Below are 21,929 nucleotides of genomic sequence, written 5' to 3' on the forward strand. Positions count from 1 at the left end.
ACTATGAGTAACTTTGAAAGCTTCAATGCCGTTTTAATTAGAAAATTGAAACTCTGGTTCGTTTCTTTCTTTCTTTCTTTTTTGAGCTGGTGAAGAAGCAGCGTCTGCTTCAGATCTCATAGTATGAACCAATTCCGCTAGAGAATTCTTAATTGTGATTATTTCTCAGAAGTTATATTTCCTTTGAAATATTGATCTGAATTGTCTCAACATGAGTGGAAGGCAAATTACAATCCTTTTTTGTTGAATAAAGGGTCAGATTATTAATAGTAGGAAGGGTACAGTATGAAGCATATGTGCTGAAAGTCTGCGGTAGTTTGTGAAGATCCCAAAGCACAAGTCCCTAGTTCTTCAGATCCAGCTCACAGCAACACAGCGACATCTAGTGTTTCTGTGTATGGAAATGCTACTATCTCAGAGGAGGGGGGGGATTCAGTGCAAAAATGTATCTTCATTTGAGAGACCGCATAAAGAAAACAATGAAAATGCAGCGTTCAAATCAATTAATCCCTATTAAGTAAAATTAAACCACTTAACAACTGACATAGAAAGCGACACAGTAGTCAAAATAAAGTAATCAATCATTAGTAACTACAACAAGCACTTGCAGGAGGTACCGACATAATAGCTCCTTCGAACATGGTCCAACTGGATTCAAAAGATCCTACCTCTCATGGTTGAGAGAATGTTCTGTAGAACAAGGGTCTCCAACCTTGGCAACAACTTTCAGACTTGTGGACTTCAGCTCCCAGAATTCCTCAGCCAGCAAAGTCAAGGTTGTAGACCTCTGTTAAAGTTGCCAAGGTTGGAGCAAAGCTGGGAGTTGAAGTCCACAAGTCTTAAAGTTGCCAAGGTTGGAGAGCCCTGCTGTAGAACATACAGATACAGACTAACAGAGTTGGAAGGGACCTTGCAGGTCATCTAGTCCAGTGTTTCCCAACCTTGGCAACTTGAAGATATCTGGACTTCAATTCCCAGAATTCCCCAGCTAGCAAATGCTGGCTGGGGACTTCTGGGAATTGAAGTCCAGATATCTTCAAGTTGCCAAGGTTGGGAAACACTGATCTAGTCCATGCAGGGAATAGGATTTGGGATTTAGGTGTCCATGAATGATCTCCATTTCTCGGAGACAACAGAAATAAATGCCATATTATTAATCTGATCCCAAAAACTCACAACTAATCCAAGGCCATTCTACTAAATTACCTGTCCACTTTATCCATTTCACTTTCTTCTATCCCCCCCCCCCACTTTGAAAACCCTAATCATGAAAAAGACAATCCCCAGTCTTTCCAGAAGAAATCAGAGAGATATTAATCGGGCATGCCACTCAGATGAGGTAAAAGGTAAAAAGGTACCACATGATTCTTAACAAATGTATCTTTTTCTTTTATGTACACTGAGAGCATATGCACCAAAGACAAATTCCTTGTGTGTCCAATCACACTTGGCAATAAAGAATTCTATTCTAAAAGTTAGGCAAAATCAACTGTATTAGCCACGATGTCTTGGAATTCTGGGAGTTGCAGTTCAGGACGTCTGAATGGATAAAATAGAATTCTTTATTGGCCAAGTGTGATTGGATACCCAAGGAATTTGTCTTTGGTGCCTATGCTCTCAGTGTACATAAAAGAAAATACAGTATACATTTGTCAAGAATCATGAGGTACAACACTTAATGATTGTCATAGGGGTCAAATAAGCCATCAGAATCAGCTTGAGTAAAGGTAGATAAAATGGCGGAGCAGGATGAGCCACTACACACTGACTGACTTGCTATGTGTGCCTAACCTGCAGAAGATAAAGACCATGATTGAACCATGAACCATCGCCTTTCATATTCCCTTTTACATTTTCACCACAAATAAAATCCTAACTGGGACGTTGTGGGGATTCTGCCTCTCTTCCATTAACGTGGGGAAAACACCTGTGTTTGTGAGGTACGCCTGCAATCTCAGAAAGGCACCGTTCCCCCACGCCACTGCCTACATTTTTCACAATGGTTCCTGGCGCCCTGTTTAAAAGCCACGCATCTGCCACCACACAGCCGTTCCCCACGTGCAGATCGTCAAATCCGTGTTTACGGCACCCTCCTTTAAACTGACAAACTCCCTATCGGAAAACGTGCGCATTCAAACACATGAGGCACACCGTCCCACGGCGCATTTGCGTAAAGAAAAACTGCAAGGAAGCGGCAGAGCCCGTGAGGTGGAAAAAAACGCGGGCGGAAAGAGATCACTCCAACTGAGGAAACTGCAGGCCCCTTTTTCCCGCCAGAGCTGCTTTTGCGCCTCTCGCTGCACCAGATTATGTACCCGCCCGTTGCGCGGCCACTTGTTAACGTCTGGATGCAACAAGCCCGAGCCGGTTCTTTGAATTCCAAGCTCTGCATCCAAGAAAAAGCGTCCGCGGTCTCGGCTTGGGCGGGGGGGGGAGGGACGCCTGGCTTTGCCCGAGTACTTGTTAAGATTGAGGCGGCGCGTCTGGGAGAGCCTGTTGCGCGCAGGGTGCGCTCCGCTGCCGCCGCGGCACGTGTGTGAAGCGGGGAGGGGTTCTCCGCCCGCGACCGTAGCTTGTGTGCGGGGCGCGTCCTCCTCCTTTCTTCCGACGGCCGCTCCGCCTGTTCGGGCGGCGAGAGGCGATCCCAGGCCCCGTCTGCTCCTGCCTGCGCCTCCGTTACCATGAGCGCGCGCTCTTGGCGCCCAGGGCAGCAGCGAAGCAGGTCCCGCGGGCGGAGCCCAGTCGCCGCGACCCTCTTCGGCGCTCTCGGGCGCGGCGCTTGTGCCGGCTTGGCGCGCCAACCTTCGCCGGCTGCCCGGCTCTTTGCTTCACCTGCTGCTCCCAAGCCGGAGACTCGAAGCTGCTGCTACTGTTGCTACGGCGGCAAGTAAGTTTGCGCGGTTTGTTACTTTTTTCCTCTTCTTCTTCCTCCTTCCTTTCCAGAGATGATCCTGTGCTACTTGCTCAGGCGAAACTTTGCCGGGCAAGTTGCTGGCCAAACTTTCTTGCAGCGCCCCGAAACGAGACGCCCCGTTTGCAGCTTTTCGTCCCTTTCCAGAAAAAAATTAAACTGAGCGCGATTTAATTGCAAATATGCCATATCAGCTTCCTTCGGTTGGTTTTGTATGGTTGTATGACTGTAACTTGTGGCTTGCATGCTAAGACTTTTATTAATATTGATTGTTTCCTCATTGCTTATTTGACCCCTATGACAATCATTGTGTTGGACCTCATGATTCTTGACAAATCTATATTTTCTTTTATGTACACTGAAAGCATATGCACCAAGACAAACTCCTTGTGTGTCCAATCACACTTGGCCAATAAAGAATTATATTCTATTCTATTCTATTTTGGAGAAGGGAGGGGGGAAATTGAAGGGTTGGCGCGTGGGGCTTCCCTTCTTCTTTTCCCCACCCGAATTATTACTTTGCGGGACTGGAGTTTTCCCATTTGTTTTGGAACCGGGAGCCGAAAAGAAAAGGGGCTTTTTTCTCATTCAGATTCGCGGAAGATGCGTTCTATTGCAGCAACGGTTTGCTTTGCTCGGTGCACCATTCCGGCTTAATTCGAGCACGGAAGCTGGAGAAGCTCTGATGCCTATGGAAGTATGTCTGTGCAGTTTATTCCTGTTATTTCCGAAAGCGTCCTGGTCTTCTCTTCCCAGTCCCTCTTTTGGGGCGATTTCATTTTTTAAACACCTTTTTCCTATCCTCATCCTTTTTCCATGCTTATTCGGGATGGATGGGATAAATCTGGGTCTGTTGATTCCAGACGATCCTAAATCCTACTTCCTAGTGAGGTGTCTGGACCTGTGGCTTTCATTTTTGCATGTCCCCCTTCTCCACCTGTGACATAGCAGTTCTCCTAATCTAAAACCCTCATAATTACAACATCGTTGGTTTGGGCTAACTTGTAAGTAGTACATGAGAGGGTTTGGGTTGCTTGGAGTAGTATTTTACATTGTCTTGTATTGTGTAGGTAAAAAGTTCACTTTTGGGGTGATCCTGGCTCTCCGGGTAAATCAAAGCACTTAAAAACATATTTCTTTTGCTAAAATATGTTCAAATAGTAGCAGAATTTATTTTATTTTCAGGCTGTGCTTTGTTCTGGATAGTAGTGTTTCCCCCCACTTTTTCCCTCTAATATGCCCCATTCTCTCAGTTTGAATTGTGGGATAGGGATAAGTTGAGTTTTCACCATAATATCCCTGATTAATAGTTCTTAAAAGGAAATGCATTTATTATTACTTCCCATTTATTCTAAATGAGTTTCTTTCTGTTTACTGACTTCATCAGGAATGCATTCCGATTGCTTGTCCTTTGCAGCATTTTCTGTTGCAGTGTCCTTGATTTTCCCCATGGCTGTAATGCATCTGAAACCTGTTTACTCGGAATATTATGGATTGCTGCTTTATCCCTATTTCATCTTCCTTCAGCAAGGGCAACTCAATAGGTAGAATTAATTTGTGATTTGTTTTATTTGCACAGTTCTGCTCTAGAAAGAACAAGTTAACTTTTCAGTACTTGGGGCCTAAGGTTGGTTATTGTTTTCTGTTTTAAATAGTATTGATTGATTGATTTGTATGCCGCCCCTCTCCTTAGACTCGGGGCGGCTAACAACAGTAATAAAACAGCATATAATAATATTCCAATACTAAAAACAGTTGAAAACCCATTATTATAAAAACCAAACATACATACAGACATACCATGCATAAAATTGTAAAGGCCTAGGGGGAAAGAATATCTCAACTCCCCCATGCCTGGCGGCAGAGGTGGATTTTAAGCAGCTTACGAAAGGCAAGGAGGGTGGGGGCAATTCTAATCTCTGGGGGGGGAGTTGGTTCCAGAGGGCCGGGGCCACCACAGAGAAGGCTCTTCCCCTGGGTCCCGCCAAGCGACATTGTTTAGTTGACGGGACCCGGAGAACACCCACTCTGTGGGACCTAACTGGTCGCTGGGATTCGCGCAGCAGAAGGCGGTCCCTGAGATAATCTGGTCCGGTGCCATGAAAGGCTTTATAGGTCATAACCAACACTTTGAATTGTGACCGGAAACTGATCGGCAACCAATGCAGACTACGGAGTGTTGGTGTAACATGGGCATATTTGGGAAAGCCCATGATTGCTCTCGCAGCTGCAATACAAGGGTAGAATTCTTTATTGGCCAAGTTTGATAGAACACACAAGGAATTTGTCTTTAGTGCACATGCTCTCAGTGTACATAAAAGAAAAAAATATCAAGAATCATGAAGTACAACACTTAATATTGTCATAGGGTACAAATAAGCAATCAGGAAACAATATTAATATAAAATGTAAGGATACAAGCAAGGAGTTAGAGTCATACAGTCATAAGTGAGAATGCAGCCTTAGTGAATAGTTTAAGAGTAGTGAGGGAATTATTTGTTTAGCAGAGTGATGGCGTTTGAGAAAAAAACTTATTGTGTCTAGTTCTGGTATGCAGTGCAGCGTAGTTTTGAGGGTAGGAGTTGAAACAATTTATGTTCAGGATGTGAAGGGTGAGTAAATATTTTCACGGCCCTCTTTGACTCATGCAGTATACCAAAGGCTAACACTAAAAAGAGAAGACTAAGCTAAAACATCAACTTAGTGTTGAATTTCTGGATTGCTTTTCCTAGAATCCTTGCTAGGGATAAAAAGTGGACAACTTAATAGCTGTGAGTTAGATCATTAAGCAACATTCTTGTCTTATGTTGGTAGAAACTCAAATGTGCCCCTGCTGTCATTTTTGCTACAGCTTCCCTAACTCACTTTTATCAATACAGAGCTAAAGTTTAACATAATGGGTTTTAAAGCTAGTAGATAAGAATTTGGAAGACACTCAGCCTGTAGATCATTCAGCGGTTTAATTTATTGCTCCTATTTATTGTCCCAACTTCTGCCAACCTAGCAGTTCAAAAGCATGTAAAAATGCAAGTAGAAAAATAGGGACCACCTTTGGTGGGAAGGTAACAGGTTTCCATGTGCCTTTGGCGTTTAGTCATGTTGGCCACATGACCATGGAGACAGAGATGAGCACCACCTCCTAGAGTTGGGAACAACCAGCACATAGCAATGTTCCAAATATATCAGGGGTTGCCACAATGAAGAAGGAGTCAACCTGTTCTCCAAAGCACCTGAGGGTAGAACAAGAAGCAATGGGTGGAAACTAAACAAGTAGAGAAGTATTATTATTATTATTATTATTATTATTATTATTATTATTAATTAGATTTGTATGCCGCCCCTCTCCGTAGACCCGGGGCGGCTCACAACAATAACAGGAACAATGTAAGAACAAATCTAATAATTTAAAAAACCCTAAAAACCCCATTATTAAAAGCAAACATACACAGAAACATACCATGTATAAACTGTATAGGCCCGGGGGAGATGTCTCAGTTCCCCCATGCCTGACGGCAAAGATGGGTCTTAAGAACTTTACGAAAGGCAAGGAGGGTGGGGGCAGTTCTAATCTCCCTGGGGAGCTGGTTCCAGAGGGTCGGGGCCGCCACAGAGAAGGCTCTTCTCCTGAGTCCCGCCAAATGACATTGTTTAGTCGACGGGACCCGGAGAAGGCCAATTCTGTGGGACCTAACCGGTTGCTGGGATTCGTGCGGCAGAAGGCGGTCCCGGAGATATTCTGTAACTTACAACTAAGTAACTTAGAACTAAGGAGAAATTTCCCAACAGTCAAAACGGTTGATCAGTGGAACAGTTTGCCTCCAGAAGTTGTGAATGCCCCAACACTGGAAGTTTTTAAGATGTTGGATAACCATCTCTCTGAAGTAGAGTAGGGTTTCCTGCCTATGCAGGACATTGGACTAGAAGACTTCCAAGGTCCTTCCCAGCTCTGTTGTTGTTGTTGTTGTTGTTGTTAGTTCAAGGGGAACCTTTACTTTTACATTTCATATCTCTCTAGCTGGTTTTTAAGGCTTTTTATGAAATAATCCCTTCTCTGTGTGTTGGATTTGACTTCTCACTATCCCTTCAGCATAAAACCTATCAGGAAAGACTTAATGAACTCAATCTGTATAGTCTGGAGGATAAAAGGGAAAGGAGACATGATCGAAACATTTAAACATGTTAAAGGGTTAAATAAGTTTCAGGAGTGTTTTTAATAGGAAAGTGAACACAAGAACAAGGGGGCACAATCTGAGGTTAGTTGGGGGATAGATCAGAAGCAACATGAGAGAATATTATTTTACTGAAAGAGTAGTAGATGCTTGAAACAAACTTCCAGTTGTTGGTAAATCCACAGACACAGTAACTGAATTTAAACAGAGATAGTCATTGGAGAAAGCTCTTCAAAGAAGTGCCACCTTTGTTTATGCAGTGGAGATAAATCTTTTGAAATGTTGACCTTTGCTTCGCTTTATTGCTATAAAGTAGATGGGGAAATAAATACTGGATCAGCGATAATGATCAATCTAGCACTTGTTTCCATTAGCCACTCAGTGCCTTCCACTCTTCTGATCCCAACCGATATTTAGAGATTCTGGCCGGTGTGGAAGTTGCATAACTTTCACTTGTCAAGTAGCTATTCCTTCCATAAAAATGACAACGTACTTTTAATTTCTCACGGTAATGTCTTTTTTGGAAAAGCCATTCATTACGTTGGGACATGAGCACATTTTCCTATAGGGAGGAATAATAAATGCTTAGACTTTCATGGTTTATAGCATTTTATAGCACATTATCATTTTCATCCAAGAAAGTGCTCTGCAGTTGCCTGCAACACAAAAGAGTAGCAAGTTCTTTTCACAGGATCACTGATTACATCAGAGATGCATTGCAGAAATCAGAATTGCTGCAGAGGAAATTTATTGGGGGGGGGGATGATGGTGATGGAGAGAAACAACCCAAAGTGCTATTTTTTAACACTGAAGTTGCTGCTTCTGTTCTCTCCTTTCAGGACAAAAACCTCTGTCCCTTTAACTTGACAAGGTCTTCCTGCTTCTGGAAGAGAGAGAACTGCTCATACAGCTTCCTAAATTTGATTTTGTGAATATAGTGAGGGTGGGGCTTCCCCCTCCCACTTTTTATTACCCAGTGAGCTCAGTTGCTTAGGAGATATATTGCCCAATTCTGTGCATACTTACTGAAAAATAAATAATCCTGTTGGGTGCGATTTGACTTAATTTGACATACAGTATGTTTAGATTTTAATCTATATATTTTTCAACTTTATGGTTTTACTAGGGTCTCTGTATGTCACCCGTTCTTTTGCGTATGTATTTGTCATACATTGTTTTATTATTGTTGTGAGCCGCCCCGAGTCTACGGAGAGGGGCAGCATACAAATCTAATAAATGAAAGAAAGAAAGAAAGAAAGAAAAGAAAAAAAAGAAAAAAAGAAAAAAAGAAAGAAAGAAAGATATTACAGGACAGAATGGAACGTCGTACTTTTTCCCCAAAGTCACAAATAATTATTCAATATCAACTTTCCTTAAGTTGGCATCCTCCATCTGGGCTGGACTTCCAGTCTTCTGGATGTCATAGCTAAAGAAAAGAATATTTGGGATCCAGGCCAGGTAAAGGGTGCCAAATTAAGACAAAGCTCCCATACATTACAGCTGGGTTTACAAAAAGTGTTTAAATGAGTTACTGAACAGACATACTATGTTTCCCCGAACATAAAATCCTATCTTATACTTTTTTTTGAGCCCTGAAATAAGCGCTTGACCTTATTGCCATGCCAAAATCTGATTTATTAATTTATTAATGTATTTATTTTATTAATGAGATTTCTACAGTGTCCTTCTCAAAGCGACTCAGGGTGGTTTACAACATTATAAATGCAAACAATATATGTAAAGAAGTCTAATTTTTTTTTAAAAAGAATTATACAAAATTACTAAAATTGTAGAAAACCCCCATGCAGAGTCATCCACGTTCATCCAATTCAATCATTCATAACCTCGTCCAGAGACAATCTCGTCACTCAAGGCCCCCATGCCTGCTGGCAGAGGTTAGGTCTTCAGAGCTTTATGAAAAGACCAGGAAGGAGGGGGCGGTACGTATCTCCGGAGGGAGTTTGTTCCAGAGGGCCGGGGCCGCCACAGAGAAGGCTCTTTCTCTAGGTCCTGCCAGCTGACATTTTCTGGCTGACGGGACCTGGAGAAGGCCAACTCTGTGGGACCTAGCCAGCCGCTGGGGTGCATGAGTGGAATGTCTTAAAGTCAAGGTCAAAAGGTTATGGTTAAGGTCAAAATGGAGGGTCTTAAGCATAAAACTTATAAGGAAAGACTTAATGAACTCAATCTATATAGTTTGGAGGATAGAATGGAAAGGGGACATGATCGAAACATTTAAACATGTTAAAGGGTTAAATAAGTTTCAGGAGTGTTTTTAATAGGAAAGTGAACACAAGAACAAGGGGGCACAATCTGAGGTTGGGGGATAGATCAGAAGCAACATGTGAAAATATTATTTTACTGAAAGAGTAGTAGATGCTTGGAACAAACTTCCAATGGTTGGTAAATCCACAGTAACTGAATTTAAACATGCCTGGGATAAACATAGATCCATCCTAAGATAAAATACAGGAAATAATACAAGGGCAGTGTTGTGGTTAGCTCTGGCCCAGCTCCTGCCCCAAGGACTGTGGATGTGGGGGAGGCATCCACATGCTGCAGGCCTGTTTTGCCCTCCCCCCCCCCCCGTGGAATCTGCTAATGAAGGCTCCTCTGACCAAGAAGACATGAGTGACAGGGAGGAGGAGAGTGGGGCAGACAGCTCAGAAGGAGATCAATTATCAAGCTTCTCCTTGGATTCAGAACAAGAGTTAATGATACAGCCACGCATGCAGAGAGCGATGCATAGGCAACAACAACTGAGAGATTATTATCAAAGAAAATGAGGCCACCTGTGGTTGGGTGGGGCTGTGGTAATTAGTGAGGCTGCTATAAATAGCAGCCTGTGGGTTTGGCCATTGTGGAGGATTATCTGATCATTGTGTTTCGTGACTGCTTTACTGACTTTGACCTTTTGTGTGCTGATTTTCCCCCCCGCTTTGAAACTAAACCAGGGCAAAGTGTGTTTCACTTTGTGAAAGAAGAAGGAATGTGAATTGCCTCACAGCTGCAAGCTAAGTATCACTGAACTGATAAGGGACTTGTACAAATTACCAGTTTGTGTGGAGACGAGTGCTCTTTGCTATACCAAAAGAGGGCTTGGTTTAAGTGAATTTCCATTATAAAGAACATTGTTTTGAATTTTCAAACGTGTATGTGTCTGAAATTTGTACCTGTGAATTTTTGGGAGGATTCTACCACAGAGCCCGACAGAACAGGCAGACTAGATGGATCATGAGGTCTTTTTCTGCCATCAATCTTCTATGTTTCTATGAGGCAGGAGAAGGTCCCATAGGTAATCTGGTCCTAAGCCATGTAGGGCTTTGTTAGGTTATAACCTACAATTGGACTTATTATCAGGGGATGTCTTCTTTTAGGGGAAACGGTATTTCCTGGACTTGTATAATACATGGACTCCCACCAATGAAAGGGACTATATTTTCCCAACACATTAATGCCACAAGAAAGTAATCAAATTTATCAGGCACAATAAATACAGTACAGCCATTAGATCTTAAATACAGTTTGTGCACCTGATCGATCTACACATCATACAGCTCTATAAACATCTGCTAGTTGCTGGACAGAGGCTGCAGAATACGAAGCACATTTTTACTTATTTATTTCTCAGCATGATAGCACAGAAATTGTCTATCTATTTTCACAAAGTTCTGCCCAGTCTCAGCACATAATATCTGCAAGCTGACCTTAGAAGTTATCCCTTTTTCCTTGAAGCCTGCAAAGATCCTTTCCTTATCTAACTTTTTTCATTCCACAAAGCCTCCTTTTGCCAGATAGGATTCCCGGTGAGGCCAGAGAAACCTTCACTTGAAAAAGATGGCAAAGATTAGAAGCCAAAGGTTGGTGTTTGTTTGTCATGGATGGCTCTATAAGAATCTTATAGTAGAGCAATGATGACGAAACGTTTTTTCCTCGGGTGCCAAAAGAGCATGTGTGCACACTATTGCGCACGCACACCCATAATTCAATACCTGTGGAGGGTGAAAACTGCTTCTCCCACCCCCCAGAGGCCCTCTGGAGGCCGGAAACAGCCTGTTCCCCAACTTCTGATGGGCCCAGTAGGCTCATGTTTCGCCCTCCCCAGGCTCCAAAGGCTTTCCTGGAGCCAGGGGAGGGTAAAAATGCCCTTCCCCATCCCCCTGGAGGCTCTCTGGAAGCCAAAAATGCCCTCCCAGAGCCTCTGTGCAAGCCAAAAATCAGCTGTCAAGCCTACACATGCCCACAAGATCATATGCTGCAACATCCTGCTTGTCGGCGACTACTTCAGCTTCAACCACAACAACACAAGAGCACACAACAGATTTAAACTTAATATTAACCGCTCCAAACTTGACTGTAAAAATACGACTTCAGTAACCAAGTTGTCGAAGCATGGAACTCATTACTGGACTCCATAATGTCATCCTCAAACCCCCAACACTTAACTCTTAGATTATCCATGGTTGACCTATCCAGATTCCTAAGAGGTCAGTAAGGAGCGTGCATAAGTGCACTAAAGTGCCTTCTGTCTCATCCTATTGCTCTCCTATATCTCCTATACCTTTCTTCTATTCCTATATCTCTTCTTCTATTCTTTCATTGATATGTTCTATTCCTATATCTTCTCTTCTATTCTTTCTTAGATATATTTTACTATGAGTTTATCCTCTATAACTTTCATTATGTATTTTACTATGTGTATACCCCCTAAAACCCTCATTGTGTATTGGACAAAATCAATCAATCAATAAAATAAATAAACCTTGGAGCTGAGCTAGGGCAACGGCTCGCATGCCAGCAGATACGGCTCCGCGTGCCACCTGTGGCACCCCTGCCATAGGTTCATCATCACAGTTATAGAGGATAGAGGTCAGAATATCAATGTCCTGGAGAACTTTTGTCCATTCCCTCATGAAAACACAAGCCAGTAATGGTAATACAGTGATCCCCCGCTCGTTGCGAGGGTTCCGTTCCAGGACCCCCCGCAACGAGCGGGTTTTCGCGAAGTAGCGCTGCGGAAGTAAAAACACCATCTGCGCATGTGCAGATGATGTTTTTAACTTCCGCAGCGCTAGCGAGGAGCCGAAGATTGGGGGCGGCGGGGCTGTTTTAAAACGTCGCCGCCGACATGGGGGGCTCGCTAGCACCCCCCGAACCCCCAACCCAGGTTTGGGGGGGTGCTAGCGAGCCCCCCATGTCGGCGGGGACCTTTTAAAACACCCGCGCGGCTTTCCAATGAGTCCCGAAGACATGTCTTCGGGACTCATTGGAAAGCTCCGATCGTTTTAAAACAGTTGCGCCGTTCTCCGCTGACTCCTAAAGCGGGGTGCGAAATGACTTGGAGGAATGGGAAGCTGAAACCGGCCGATTTGGACTTCCCATTCCTCCAAGTCACTTCGCCGCTCGTGTCCTGGCTAAACCGGGCAGCAGGAGACAGGCTTTGAGTTTTGGCTGCGGGGCGAGGGAGTTAGGAAAGTCCTACTTCTCCCCCCGCAGCCAAAAACTCAAAGCCTGTCTCCTGCTGCCCGGTTTAGCCAGGACACGAGCGGCGAAATGACTTGGAGGAATGTGAAGCTGAAACCGGCCGGTTTCAGCTTCCCATTCCTCCAAGTCATTTCGCACCCCGCTTTAGGGCGACAGGCGGTGGGCTGGGAGCCGCAGACGAAAGGAGCTCGGGCATTGTTCTCCGGACCCCGCCCGCTCAGCCCCGCGGCGGCCCTTTCCCTCTCCAGGCTGCGGGCGGGGTCCGGAGAACAATGCCCGAGCTCCTTTCGCCTGCGGCTCCCAGCCCACCGCCTGTCGCCCTAAAGCGGGGTGCGAAATGACTTGGAGGAATGGGAAGCTGAAACCGGCCGGTTTCAGCTTCACATTCCTCCAAGTCATTTCGCCGCTCGTGTCCTGGCTAAACCGGGCGACAGGCGGTGGGCTGGGAGCCGCAGGCGAAAGGAGCTCGGGTGCTGGCTCTCGGCGCTTTCGAGCTGAGTCCGGGAGCAAATTCGCTCCCGGACTCAGCTCGAAAGCGCCGAGAACGAACGGCAAGGAACGGCTTTTCCACGCCGTTCATTCTCGCCGCTTTCGAGCTGAGTCCGGGAGCAAATTCGCTCCCGGACTCAGCTCGAAAGCGCCGAGAACGAACGGCAAGGAACGGCTTTTCCACGCCGTTCATTCTCGCCGCTTTCGAGCTGAGTCCGGGAGCAAATTCGCTCCCGGACTCAGCTCGAAAGCGGCGAGAATGAACGGCGTGGGCGGGCGAAGGGCGGGCGGCAGCGAGGAGTTTGCGTGGGCGGTGGGGAAACTCCTCGCTGACGCCAGCAAGAGGGGGAAGACTCAGGGAAGCCGCCCAGCAGCTGATCTCCCGGTTGCCATCTACGCATGCGTGCCCACGGGCACGCATGCGTAGATGGTATTTTGACTTCCGGGTTGAAAAATAGCGAAGTACCCTGTTCGCAATGGTTGGGGACGCAATAAACGGGGGATCACTGTATGTGGAGAGAGAGAACCTGGAAATTCTTACTCCAGATGGTGTCAAAAGAAATACCAGCCATCCTTTTTCGCACATAAACATATGTCCTTCTGGCTAAATATGGATGAGTACTGCCAACCGGCATGAAAGAAATTGACCATTTCGCAATTCTGTTATTCATCATATGAAGGGAGTAATGGCTTAGTAAATATGGCTTATTATTAACGAAGCTAATCTAGGATAGGGACTCCAGCAAACCTCACCTGGCTGTGGTCTGCCAATTTCTCTTATTTTCAGTTAGTGTTTCAGAAACTTTTGTATTGATTAGCTAGCATTTCTCCCTCCCCAAATGTCCATGCTCTAGATGATTGATTGATCTATATCAGGGGTGTCAAACTCTTGGCCTGTAGGCCAGATGTGACATGTGCTGGCCCTTCCCCCACCCGTTTTAGCAAAGGGAGAACAGTCCCAATACATCGTGTGATGACGCGAGTTTGACAGCCGTGACCTATATCATCAACTTGTTCCTTCACAAGATTGGAGCCATTGTGGGGCTTCCTAGATTCGCCCACGTTTCTACAACACTCCGTGGCCTGCATTGGCTGCCGATCAGTTTCCGGTCACAATTCAAAATGTTGGTTATGACCTTTAAAGCCCTACATGGCATTGGACCAGAGTACCTCCGGAACCGCCTGCTACCGCACGAATCCCAGCAACTGATAAGGTCCCACAGAGTTGGCCTTCTCCGGGTCCCGTCGACTAAACAATGTCGTTTGGCGGGCCCCAGGGGAAGAGCCTTCTCTGTGGCGGCCCCGGCCCTCTGGAATCAACTCCCCCCGGAGATTAGAACTGCCCCCACCCTCCTTGTCTTTCGTAAATTACTCAAGACCCATCTATACCGCCAGGCATGGGGGAGTTGAGACATTTTTCCCCCAGGCTTTTTTATGCTTAATATATATGTGTTGTTATTGCTTTTTAAATATGATAGGGTTTGTATTAGATTTGTTTTCGCTAGAATATTGTTTTTATTATTGTTGTGAGCCGCCCCCAGTCTTCGGAGAGGGATGGCATACAAATCTAATAAATAAATAAATAAAATAAATCATCAATAGAAAGGTGGCAGAAGGCTGGTTTTTGTCTCCAGTTTTGCCCCTTTCTTTGTTTCAAAGTGAAGTCCTTTGAGAAATTAAAAATTAATAGGAAGCAGTAAAACAGCTATCCAATGGATCCTGGATCCTTTTCTTGAAGGAATAAGGTCTTCTATGTGCACTATGTGGATCAAGCCATGTTGTTCACATCATATTGTAATAAATCCAAAAGACATTAGTATTTAAAACAAACCAAAACCAGATCTATTGCTTTCTAGGAAAGATGCAGTAGATAGGACAGCCACAAATAAAATCAAGTGGAGAAGTAATAATATTAAAATGGGGACTCTGAATTAAATTCCAAATGATTATATTCATAGAATTTTCTTGGCAGCATTATAGATTTGCCATTTCCTCCTCCTATCTAGCCAATCTTGGCTGTATTTGGAAAAACTATTCTGGTTGTGATTCATCAGAGTGGTAGGCTAGATCAGGAAGTTGGAAGAACATCTGGGACATTTTAATGGTAAAACACCACCATATTGTTGTCAAAAATAACCCCACATTGGATATGTCTGATAAATCAGCAAAGTAGAGCCTTTTCTGATCCTGAGTATGGGCAGGAAAATAAAATATTTTCTTCAAAAGAGTTACTACGACCAAGAAAAGCGTAAATATAAATACTATATATATAAAGAGTTACTATAATTCAAGTTATACATCACTAGACCAATCCTTGAATACAGCTCATCTCTCTGGAACCCTCACTGCATATCGGACATAAATACATTAGAAATTATCCAGAGATACTTTATAAGAAGAGCCCTCCACTCCTCTGTTCGTAACAGAATAACTTAGACAACCAAACTTGAAATCCTGGGCTAAGAAAGCTTAGAACTACTTTGCCTTCAGCATGATCTAAGCATAGCTCATAAAATTACTTGCTAAAACGTCCTACCTGTCAATGACTATTTCATCTGCAACCAGAACAATACACAAGCCCACAACAGATACAAACCCAAAATGAACCACCCCAAACTTGACTGTAGAAAATATGACTTTAGCAACAGAGTGGTTAAGGCCTGGAACTCACTCTGACTCTGTGGTTTCATCATCAAACCCCCAAAACTTTACCCTTAGACTGTCCACTGTTGATCTCACCTGATTCCTAAGAGGTCACTAAGGGGCGTGCATAAGCGCACCAGCGTGCCTACCGTCTCTGTCCTAATGTTCCCTCTTATCAGTACTTACATTATGTATATAAACTATGTTATATCTATGTATATTACAAATACGTACTTGAAAAATTAGATGGATGGATGGATGGATGGATGGATGGATGGATGGATAGATGATGGATGGATGGATAGATAGATAGATAGATAGATAGAATAGTGAGTCCTTTCCAAATTTTATTAAGAACCAATTCTATTAAAATTTGGCAGCATGATCCAAAGAGAAAAATACTCTCTCGAGAGTTGGTCTGTGGATCATGAAGCGAAGCAGGCTGTGTCTAAGGACAGAGAAGATGGGTGGGGGGAGGAACACGTGCATCCTCCCCCCTCCTCAATTCTAGCAGACTCTAAAAGTTTGGCCCAATGTCTATCCCACAACATTCATTTACTTCTTGCCATAACTGCATCTCATATCACCCCATCTCTTGCTCTCTCCACTGTAAAATTACCTCAGGGACCACCTTCTGCTGCACGAATCCCAGCGACCAGTTAGGTCCCACAGAGTGGGTCTTCTCCGGGTCCTGTCAACCAATGTCGCTTGGCGGGACCCAGGGGAACAGCCTTCTTTGGTGGCCCCGGCCCTCTGGAACCAACTCCCCCCAGAGATTAGAATTGCCCCCACCCTCCTTGCCTTTTGTAAGCTGCTTAAAACCCACCTCTGCCGCCAGGCATGGGGGAACTGAGATACACTTTCCCCCTAGGCCTTTAAAATTCTATGCATGGTATGTCTGTATGTATGATTGGTTTTTATATAATATTATTATTATATGCTCTTTTATTACGGTTGTTAGCCACCTCGAGTCTGCGGAGAGGGGCGGCATACAAATCCAATAAATAAATAAATAAATAAAATACCCCTCTACCTCTCTTCTGCCTTGGCCAGTCCATCAGAATCAATAACCAGATTAAGATGCCACTTTATAAGAAGGATGCTAAGAAAATTGACCACAAGAGGTTGGACAAAGCTGAAGAGAGTCCCAGACACCAATTCAGTGAAACGTTAGGAGTATAGTAAGGTCAAGAGACAATGCAGTGCTATCTTCAAATATTAATTAGCTATAAATATATGTCTTCATTCTTGCTGACCTACCTCACACCAGGAATTCTTGATTCATTAAGTTTAAATGGCACTCGAACAGAATCCTTGCTGGTTTTAAGAGAAGAGAAAGGTCATAGCTGAACTGGAAGTAACTGCATACTACAGGTTTTCCAGACTTTACTTTTTTGGATCTCTTCCACAAACTAATCTTAAATTGAATGTCAAGTGTACCTACAAACTGACAAGTAACAAGAGATGCATGACAAATAGTGCCTTCCTGCTGTATGTAGTATGTAGGCATGTTGTAAACTGCCTAGAGTAGCTCCACAGTAAAATAGGAGGCAGATAAGGCAAATAAATAAGAGACAAATAAATGGGGAATGTATATTCTTATACAGTGGTACCTCTACCTAAGAACGCCTCTACTTACGAACTTTTCTAGATAAGAACCAGGTGTTCAAGATTTTTTTGCCTCTTCTCAAGAACCATTTTCCACTTACAAACCCAAACCTCCGAAACTGTAACCGGAAAAGGCAGGGAGAAGCTTCCGTGGGGCCTCTCTAGGAATCTCCTAGGAGAAAAGAGAGCCAGAAAAGGCAGAGAGAAGCCTCCGTGGGGCCTCTCTAGGAATCTCCTAGGAGAAAAGAGAGCCAGAAAAGGCAGAGAGAAGCCTCCGTGGGGCCTCTCTAGGAATCTCCTAGGAGAAAAGAGAGCCAGAAAAGGCAGGGAGAAGCCTCCGTGGGGCCTCTCTAGGAATCTCCTAGGAAAAAAGAGAGCCAGAAAAGGCAGGGAGAAGCCTCCGTGGGGCCTCTCTAGGAATCTCCTAGGAGAAAAGAGAGCCAGAAAAGGCAGGGAGAAGCCTCCGTGGGGCCTCTCTAGGAATCTCCTAGGAGAAAAGAGAGCCAGAAAAGGCAGAGAGAAGCCTCCGTGGGGCCTCTCTAGGAATCTCCTGGGAGGAAACAGGGCCTCCACCCTCTCTATGTTTCCCCAATCGCACGCATTGTTTGCTTTTACATTGATTCCTATGGGAAAAATTGCTTCTTCTTACAAATTTTTCTACTTAAGAACCTGGTCACGGAACGAATTAAGTTCGTAAGTAGAGGTACCACTGTATAATATATTATCTTATATTAATAACATGACGTATCCTATTTGGTCAATTGTTTGGTTATTCTGCACCATTTCCAAATGAGGTTGACAAACATTTTTCTTTTTTAATGTTTTATTAGATTTTTTCAGTACAATAAAATATAAAAAATAAAAAGATAGAAAAAAGAAAATGAAACAAAAAAACCCTAGCAAAATTTGGATTCTGTCCTTCTTTTTATTGAGTAATTGCCATATTTGTTTGGTCTCCCTCTTTAAACCCAAATCCACAAATCATCAATTCAATCTTTTCTCTCTTTTTTTTCAGCGAAAAGTTCATATATGGCTTCTGGTATTTTTTTTTTAAAAAAACTCATTACTGTTTTAATGTACTTATTTAAGAAAAGTTCTATCCATAGGCTGTGATGGGAAACGTTCAAGATATCTGAAGCTGCTTCATTTTTGGCAGATGAGGATAAAAGTAGCAAAAATTGTAGACCCAGCCAAAGACTTTAAAACTGCCAAGTTTGTTTTGAAAACTTTCAAGGATTTTATTACAATACCATTTTAAAATATATCCCCATCAACCTTTAAAGATATTTCACCAGAAGAGCCCTTCACTCCTCCACTCGAAACAGAATATCCTACAAAAATAGACTAACAATCCTGGGCCTAGAAAGCCTAGAACTACGTCGCCTAAAACACGATTTGAGTATTACCCACAAGATCATATGCTGCAACGTCCTACCGGTCAATGACTACTTCAGCTTCAACCGCAATAACACAAGAGCACGCAACAGATTCAAACTTAATACGAACCGATCCAAACTTGACTGTAAAAAATATGATTTCAACAATCAAGTTATTGAAGCATGGAACTCATTACCGGACTCAATTGTGTCAACCCCTAACCCCCAACATTTCTCCCTTAGACTCTCCACGATTGACCTCTCCAGGTTCCTAAGAGGCCAGTAAGGGGCGTACATAAGTGCACTGGTGTGCCTTTCGTCCCCTGTCCAATTGCCTTTCCTTTCTTTCACCTATCTTATATATTCTCTTCCTTTCATATATCCTCTCCTCTAAGTTCACTTTTACCCTTATATATATTACCACATGTCTATTTTCTTCCTATGTATTTGTTTATTGGACAAATGAATAAATAAAATAAATAAATAAGAGAAAGTTGGCAGAAATAAGAGAAAAAAACCAGCAGTGCAACAGATTCAATATCATTTTGTTAGTTTGGGCCCACAGTGTTAATCTATCTAGGTCCTTCTGTATTTTGAGCCTATCCTATAGGGTATTGGCTACCCCAGCCAGTTAGGTGTCTTGTGCAAATTTGATTAGTTCCCCCTCTGTTCCCTCATCTAGGTCATTGATGAAAATGTTGAAGAGCACAGGGCCCAGGACTGAACCCTGTGGTACCCCACTGCCTGCCTCCTTCCATGTGGATTTGGAGCCATTGAGGACAACTTGTTCAGTGCTGTTGGTCAATCAACTGTTTATCCTTCTACATGTGTTATAATCTACCCTGTTTTTTCCTAAGGAGATTGTGATCTACCTTATCAAAATCTTTACTGAAGTCCAAGTATATTAGTTCTACAGCATTGCGTTGGTCTACTGATTTGGACGTGGTGTTGAAAAATGATATGAGAAATACTTCTAATGCTCATTCAGAAGCTGGTAGAGATACGAATCATCTGTTTCTTTCAGAAGAAAATGCCAGCAAGATGGATCACCAGAATAAATTACTGTTTCACCTAGCCACCAGCCTGAAGAAATGATAGGGCCAAGGCTAATCTGCAAATCTGAAAAATTAATAAGCTTCTTTCAAATAGTGCGTCCCATGTTTTATATTTTCCAATTAAGGTTCATAAGTTTGTATTTCTGTATTTGTACAGAAGAGCTACAGGATATGTTAACCTCACAATTTATCTTTTCTAATAATCTTTGGTTATTTAAAAATTAGTACTTTTATTATTATTATTATTATTATTATTATTATTATTATTATTTATTAGATTTGTATGCCGCCCCTCTCCGAAGACTTGGGGCGGCTCACAACAGTAATAAAAACAATATAGCAGTGGAACAAATCTAAAACAAATTTAAAAACATATAAAACCCTATCATTATTTTAAAAACAAACAAACAGCACATTCATACCAATATAAAAGTATAAAAATAAGCCTGGGGGAAAGGTGTCTCAACTCCCCCATGCCTGGTGGTATAAGTGAGTCTTGAGTAGTTTACGAAAGACACGAAGGGTGGGGGCAGTTCTAATCTCCGGGGAGAGTTGGTTCCAGGGGGCGGGGGCCGCCACAGAGAAGGCTCTTCCCCTGGAGCCCGCCATTGTTTAGTCGACGGGACATCGTTTAGTCGACGGGACCCGGAGAAGGCCAACTCTGTGGGACCTTATAGGTCTCTGGGACTTTTGCAGAGATACATTTCAGATTATGGAAGCAATACTTAGTAAAATGTTGGAAGAATCACTAAATGAAATTTCTAAGGGTCAATCAGTATTCCTCATGACAGGCACAACCAATGATGTATATCATAATAAGATTTGCAAAATGTTTTAAAAAGACATATTACAGTATGTAATTTTACTTAAAAAGGAGGATGTATATTGTTGTTAGCCGCCCCTAGTTTTTGGAGAGGGGCGGCATATAAATCCAATAAAACTTGAAATTTGAAACTTGATCACAGAATTTGAATAATCCTAGTGCACCACCATGAACAATTTATTGTTTTAGGACCAATAGCACTTCCCCCCTCCCCCATAGAATTAGTTTCCGCACCCAGAAAATTGTACAGTGGAAAATAGCACCATACCTTGACTATTGTACAGTACTGCACAATAAATTTCACCATAAGAAATGGTGTGATGGAGGGAAAAACGTTCCGCAAAGAGACTTCAACCCCCAGACAGTGAACCTAGCAAGAATTAATGACTAATATAACCATATATTATTAATGAGCCTGCATTAGTGACTTCATTCATTATAACATCAATTAAGGGCTCTAAATCTAGAAACAAGATTTATTAGTGTCATCCCTCTTCTAGGTGCTATTAGCTACTCTCCTAACCTGGCATCTGCCTGGCACAGCCTCAGAATTCATCTTCTTATAAGAGACCAACATTGATTCCAGCATATATTTGCTATTTTTCCATCATTCTTCCCTCCCCGATCAATTCCCATATCAAATATTTTATATAATTTTATTTGCATATTCCTATAAACGGAGCGACACAGTGGCTCAGTGGTTAAAGAACTGGGCTTGTCAGTTAAAAAGTCAGCAGCCTAGGCTTAAGACCTGAGCACCACAGGAAGGGGTGAGCTCCCATCGTCACTCCAGCTTCCACCAACCTGGCAGTTCGAAAGCATGCAAATGCGAGTAGATAAATAGGTATCACTTCAGTGGGAAGGTAATAGCACTCTACGATATCATGCTTGTCAGGATGAGCGTAATTAAAGTCCGTTTGAACCTTAAATCATCCTGGAGGTGATGGATTGAGAGCTCAGACATTTGTTCTTAAAGCAAGATTTATTTTTGTTACAAAAGTAGAAAAGTAAATATGTCACGAGGGACAAATGAAAAATACATCTTCACATTATGGCTGCTAAGACAGGAATGACTAGCAAATATGGAGAAAAGGATAAAGACGGATATGAGGTATAATGACGTGGCAGGATTTTACATCATGGTAGGAGGACCTAATAAAACACAAACACACAGTTAACTATTTAATTACTGGATGTCTCTGAATGTCTCTGAGGCTGTCAATATTCAGTGTGACAATGCTGGCCACATGACCACGGAAATGTTTTCAAACAGCGTTGCCCCAATGGCCTTGAAAGTGAGATAAAGTCTGCAAGGACTTCTTTTACCCTTCTGAATTATTTCCATTTCATATTATATGTACATCAGTCATC

At 43.0% G+C, this 21,929-nt stretch overlaps 1 protein-coding gene across 1 annotated transcript in view; it reads left to right on the forward strand.

Moving 5' to 3' along the window:
- Positions 1-2,495: 2,495 nt before the first annotated feature.
- KCNG1 (potassium voltage-gated channel modifier subfamily G member 1) overlaps positions 2,496-21,929 on the forward strand; it is a 35,012-nt gene continuing 15,578 nt past the window's right edge. The window contains exon 1 of the mRNA XM_070744614.1: positions 2,496-2,887. The gene's annotated coding sequence lies outside the window, so the exon portion shown is untranslated. The remainder of the gene's footprint in view (positions 2,888-21,929) is intronic.

This window comes from Erythrolamprus reginae, chromosome 3 (assembly GCF_031021105.1).
Source record: "Erythrolamprus reginae isolate rEryReg1 chromosome 3, rEryReg1.hap1, whole genome shotgun sequence".
Taxonomy (NCBI): domain Eukaryota; kingdom Metazoa; phylum Chordata; class Lepidosauria; order Squamata; family Dipsadidae; genus Erythrolamprus; species Erythrolamprus reginae.